This window comes from Octopus sinensis, linkage group LG9, assembly GCF_006345805.1.
Source record: "Octopus sinensis linkage group LG9, ASM634580v1, whole genome shotgun sequence".
In the NCBI taxonomy this organism is placed as follows: Eukaryota; Metazoa; Mollusca; class Cephalopoda; order Octopoda; family Octopodidae; genus Octopus; species Octopus sinensis.
In genome coordinates, this window is record NC_043005.1 from 6,240,548 (window position 1) to 6,246,547 (window position 6,000).

General features: G+C 37.9%; 1 protein-coding gene across 1 annotated transcript in view; it reads right to left on the reverse strand.

Moving 5' to 3' along the window:
- LOC115215786 (integrin alpha-8) overlaps window positions 1–6,000 on the reverse strand; it is a 298,509-nt gene that overhangs the window by 113,909 nt on the left and 178,600 nt on the right. The window lies entirely within an intron of this gene.

Here is a 6,000-nt window from a genome sequence, read left to right on the forward strand (position 1 = left end):
ATATATTATATATATATATATATATATTATATATATATATATATATATATATTCATATATATATATATTCATATATATATATTATATATATATATATTATATATATATATATATATATATATATTCATATATAAATATAATGATAAAAAATATATAAACATAATGATAAAAATTATGATCGTATATTATTTAATTATATAATTATAACCATATATGACGATGTAATTATAGCCATATGCTTGATCAGAAATAATCTGGGGGCCAAATAACAACAACAACAACAACAATATTAGATCTCTTCAGAAGATGGGAAAGAAAGATTAAGAGTTGCAGTGCACATGGTTTTTGCAAGAAACAGATGTAACAGATTTGAGTTGCTCCAGGCCCCTCACATTCCCCCCCCCCGCCCCTCCACTTTCTCATCTCCCCACTGTTTGTATTTCACTGTTTCACTTTGTTTAAAACATAAACATCTCCTCAGTTATTTCAGTTGCAGCTCTGAAGCTCTATTTATCTATCTACATCTGCCCACATCTGTCTCAGTTTGTAAATATCTTCTCTCGTACCATCCCACTCGGACATCACACTGACACAGATTTCTGACAAGATAAAGTCTCTGACTTTTCTTCGAATGGTGATAAGAAAGAAACATATGGCCAGGTATTGGGACAAGCACCTGACAGGTCAGTGGTTCATATCTTATCAACTGGCACTGTATTCTGTCCATGGGCCAAGCTGCTTAGCTTTTGATGGCCTCAATTGTTCAAACTCTAACTATAAGAATGAAATTTGAAAACTTCCCAAAAGTGCAATGTGCATAAAGAACATAGAGTTAAATATGAGTCACCATGATAGATCATTAGCCACTACACACATTTTTTTTCTCTCCTTGTTTTTTCTGTGTCCCTTTCTGTAGAAGAGCGTAGGCTCGAAACGTAAAAGACTTTTTCTATTCCTGAGTGTTATACTAATACATCTGTTTGTTTTGTACACCACCTGTCCTCGACTTTTGTTTTTTTCGTAAACTCTCCCCCTATTATAGTTAAACACAAACCAACATATTTAATGTGGTTGGCCCCAAATAAGTTTTAAACACTTGAAATTTAACCTATAATAATCAAAAAAGTTATTTATATTAATGATAATTTTTTTTCTTTTCAAGGAGGCAAGGGAAAGAACTCATCATCCTTCTCATCATCATCATCTCTTTATGTCCAGCTTCCATGCCGATATGAGTCGGACAACTTCATAGGGTTTGAGGATTGCATCACACTCTGATATCTGTTTTGGCATATTACAATGTCATCAGTCCGAATATGCTTAATGCATGTTTGAACTGGAAAACAAGCTACTCATGGCATTTTGTCACGGAGAATATTTCTTGCTTGTTGACAAATGGTGTGTATTCTTAGATCAGCTCACAGCATCCCCTACCTAGACTGCGAGATGCAAGCATTTCACAGGCACCAGGCAGACGACACTATGAGCTGATTGAAGAGATTGCCTCTCTTATGCTTTTCCAGTCACCGTACAGGGACTGGTAGAGATATATGGCAGCTCACCATATTTTGGCATAGTTTCTATGGTTGGATGCCTTTCCTAATCTCAACTATCTCACAGAGTGAACTGGGTGCCTTTTTGTGAGGTCACCATGTAGTTTTCAAGTCTAAGAAACCCCCTTTAACTAAGTGCGGCTACAGTAGAGAAAAAGAGAGCTTTATGCCTGAAGAGGGATTAAAGTATGAAAGAAGAAAGCAGAACCGAACCGGTTTCTTGCTGCAGGGGAGCATCATGATTACTCATATTATAGGAAAAAAAAAACTCTGAAATTTAAATTAATTAAAAATTAGATGGAAGACAAGCAGTGGAGAGGTTTCCCCTGTCGGTTCAAGAGTCTTTCATTAGGGCAGAAGATCTGAATGCAATTTCTTCAGAGGCCTGAGACTGAGCAAAAGAGAAGCAAGGCTGCATTACATGACTCAAACATGAGAATGGAAGAAGTTGTTATTGGGGTAGATCTAAAGGTACTTTTAAGATGGGGTGGTTACTAGGTGTGTTTGGATTTTGTTGATTAGCCAGAGATGTAGAGAAAAATCATCTGAAGTCACGGTTTAACTGTTCTGGTGTTACGGTAGACTGGAAATATCTGTGAAGTGTGACAGGAGGACATTTGTGTGTGATGGAAGATAAGGTTTATGATAGATAAGTAAAGCATGTGCTAAATTGGTTGATATTAGAAAGTAGGAATCTGTGTTTTTGTTGTGAGTTTTGTGTGTAGGGGTGACTGGGACACAGACATGACTATGGGGTAAAGAGGTTTATCTTGGACAAGTGTCTTCTACTATAGCCCAAGGCCAACCAAAGCCTTGCGAGTGGATTTGGCCAACGGAAACTGAAAGAAGTCCATCATGCATGTGAGTGTGTGTGTGTGTATGTGTGTGTGTGAGTGTAAGTGTGTGTGTGTGTGTGTGTGTGTGTGTAAAGTAAAAGACCCTTTTTGGTCATGAATGACCATCGAATTATATCTAGAAAGTTCCTCTCCAAGGCACAAGTCCAAGCAAGATTGTTTTTATGGAAGACCAGCAGTCACCCATGCATACCGGCCTCCCCTCTTCATGCCACTGATGTTATGCAAGGGAAAAGGCAAAGAGCAATACAGCTTGGTACTAATTACACTGCAACTCATTTCTGTGGCTGAGTAAACTGGAGCAATGTGCAAGAACACAACACGCAGCCTGGTCCGGGATTCAAACTCACAACCTCATCATTGTGAGCCCGACACTCTAACCACTCACTTTCCCTCTCTCAATGGTTTCTTCCAATTTGTCTACCAAATCCACTCACAAGGTTTTGGTCAGCTTAAGGCTATATATATAGTAAAAGACACTTGCCCAAGGCACCACAACAGTGGGACTGAACCTGGAACCATGTGGTTGGGAAGCAGGCTTCTTACCTACCCCACCCCAACAAATATATATAAGTAATGCAAAAGGGATTGATGCAAGTTATGTAATATAACCACATTTGAATTCAACCACGCTGTTGAAACTTGTGATGTCTTGAACTATCCATTCATTCTTTGTTTACTATCTGTCTGTGCGTGTGTGTGTGTGTGTGTGTATACATATATATGGCTGGATGTGTGATATATCTATATGCACACACACACACATATATATATATACACACACACACACATACATACACAGTGAAGACTAAGTATATTTCATATCTTGCTAATATATATATACATATACTGTGCTTTCAAGGTTTCTCTCTCTCCCCACCCCTTCCCACACATATCCATTCCCCCCCACTCTCTCCCACCCTTCCCACACACTATCCACCCCAACCCCACCCCACCCACACTCCCCCCTCTCTAATCACAGCTGAGAAAATGCTGGCTCCATTTTTAGTCAGGTCCTGGTGAATAAGTGCTGCAAATTCATCAGATTATATACACAGGTTTGTTTAGTTAATACGAAAACCGTTGCCGTTATAAATACATGTCTTTTCAGTCTTCAAACTCCCAGTGTTTAGAGTATGCTACAAATATTATCAGTATCTTGGCTCAAGAAATTATTTCCAAAATTGTTTTTCTTCAATTTTTGTTCAGTTCCTTTTGTCTTTTATTCTTTTTGAAAAGCAATGCTTCTCTCTTTACAGGAACACCAGAGGCTAATGGTTTAAATATTGTATTTATATACATTACTATTTTTTAATAATAATAATGATATGATAATGATTATTATTATTATTATTATTATTATTATTATTATTATTATTATTTATCATTTAACATCCACTTTCCAACCCATGCCAGCATGGAAAGCAGATGTTAAATGAATGATGATGATGATGATAATAATAATCCTTTCTGCTGAAGGCAAAAGGCCTCAAATTTGTGGGGTGAGGACTAGTCGACTATATTGAGCCCAGTGTTTCACTGGTTCTTAATTTATCAACTGACCCCAAAAGGATGAAAGGAAAAGTTGACTTCGGCAGAATTTGAACTCAAAACATAAAGATGGACGAAATACCACTAAACATTTTGCCCAGCATGCTAACGATTTGGCCAGCTTGCCTCCTTAATAATAATAATAATAATAATAATATAATAATAATAATAATAATAATAATAATTTCATTTGCCACAAGGGCAAAGGATCAGGGGGACAATACAAAGACAAAGTGTGGGAGCTTACATATAATGAAATGATAAAAAAAAAGGAAAGAAAGAAAGTAATTTAGTATACATGGTATGCACTGAAAAAGAATGGACATAATAATAATAATAATAATAATAAAAATAATTGCCCTGATGCAGTACCAGACAGTGGATCTCATGGCTTCTGATCTTAACTGATTGGAAGTGTTATCATGTACATTGTTTTGTCTTGGTATAAAAGATGGGCTACAGCAAATATTCTGCTCAATACCACAGATTTGCTTGTCAGTTGTTTGACCGTAACCAGTTGAGCATGTCCTTTTGTGGCTGACGATATATGCATCTCTGATCATGAGCAGAAGTAATTGGGGAGCATCAAAGCCATGTGTTGAGAGGGATTCTTTGGGGTTTGAATAGTTCACCTCTGGAAACATGGGTGGTTCATTCAACATCCTTAAACAACCCTTATTCAGGGACCTTTTGAGTGGAATGGGTTACTCAACCAGAAGAAAATTCTAACTGGGCCCCACCTGCAAGGTCATGTGCTGTTTATCTTGATATGAGATCACCATGCCGTGCACAATAGCCTACAGTTTTATAATTTTAAACAAACAAAAAGTATGAAAAATTCTTGATTCTGTAATTTGATTGACTGTTAGTGCATAAAGTATACAAGCTGCCCTTAAAAAAACTTCTGTGTTTAAAGTGACCCGCAATGTAATTCAAGTTGGCCAAGCCTGGACTAAATGGTTAGAGCCACTTCTGACTCATTATGGTCCGAGTTCAAATTTTATCAGAGCCAAGTTTGCCTCTCATCATTTGAGGTTGATACAATAAGAACTAGTTGAGCTCTGCGGTTGATGGAATTGACTACACCCCTTCCCCCACCCCCCAAATGTAAGGCCTTGTGACTATAGTAGAAAGTATCATCATCATCATCATCAGTAGTAGTAGTAGCAGTAGTAGTAAAGCCACTGAAAGTGTCTTCTTTGGCATCGGTGATATTATACATGCCTGGCAACAACAGCTGTCAATGTATGTCAGGCATTCCTTTATTATAAGACTTCCACAGACAATCCTGTACACTCTCTACACAAGGAATGTCAACTTGGCACAGGGCCCAATCCAAACCCCGTCTCTCTAAGCAGTATTCAGGGTAGGGTTGGAATTCAGCATTAAACTCTGCCTAAAAACATTTGTGAATATGATACATCATTGATCTGCACATTACCATGGTACCTATTTACAGTTAGTTGGATTTTACTGCTTGAGAGATGAGTTTCTTGCTCACAGACACCTCAGCACAGTGATAGGTGGGAGGTTATACACCAATGACATTCTATTCAGCGATTTGAGATGCTAATTCTTGTTGTTTAGTCCCGAGAAACCTTGATTAGGTACTTATGTATGTAGTAATGCTATCATCATCAATGTTTAATATCTGTATTTCATGATGGCATGGTTGGATTGTATGGCAGGATTTGACTAGCTTGATGACTGCATTGATCGCTAGTCTCTGCTTTGACACAATTTCTATGCCAGCATACCCTTCCTAACACCAAGCACTTTACAGATTATACTGAGTGCTTTTTCCAAGATACAGTGGTTAAAAGATAAAGGGTAAAGACCCCCTTTGGTCATGACTGACCATGGGATTGAACCTAGAAAGTTACTCTCCGAGGCACAAGTCCAGACAAGGTTGTTTATGGAAGACCAGCGGTCACCTGTGAATACCATACCTCCCCTCTCCATGCCACTAGTGTTATCCAAAGGAAAGGCAAAAGCTGATACAGCTTGGCACCAGTGATGTCACACCTCATTTCTACAGCCAA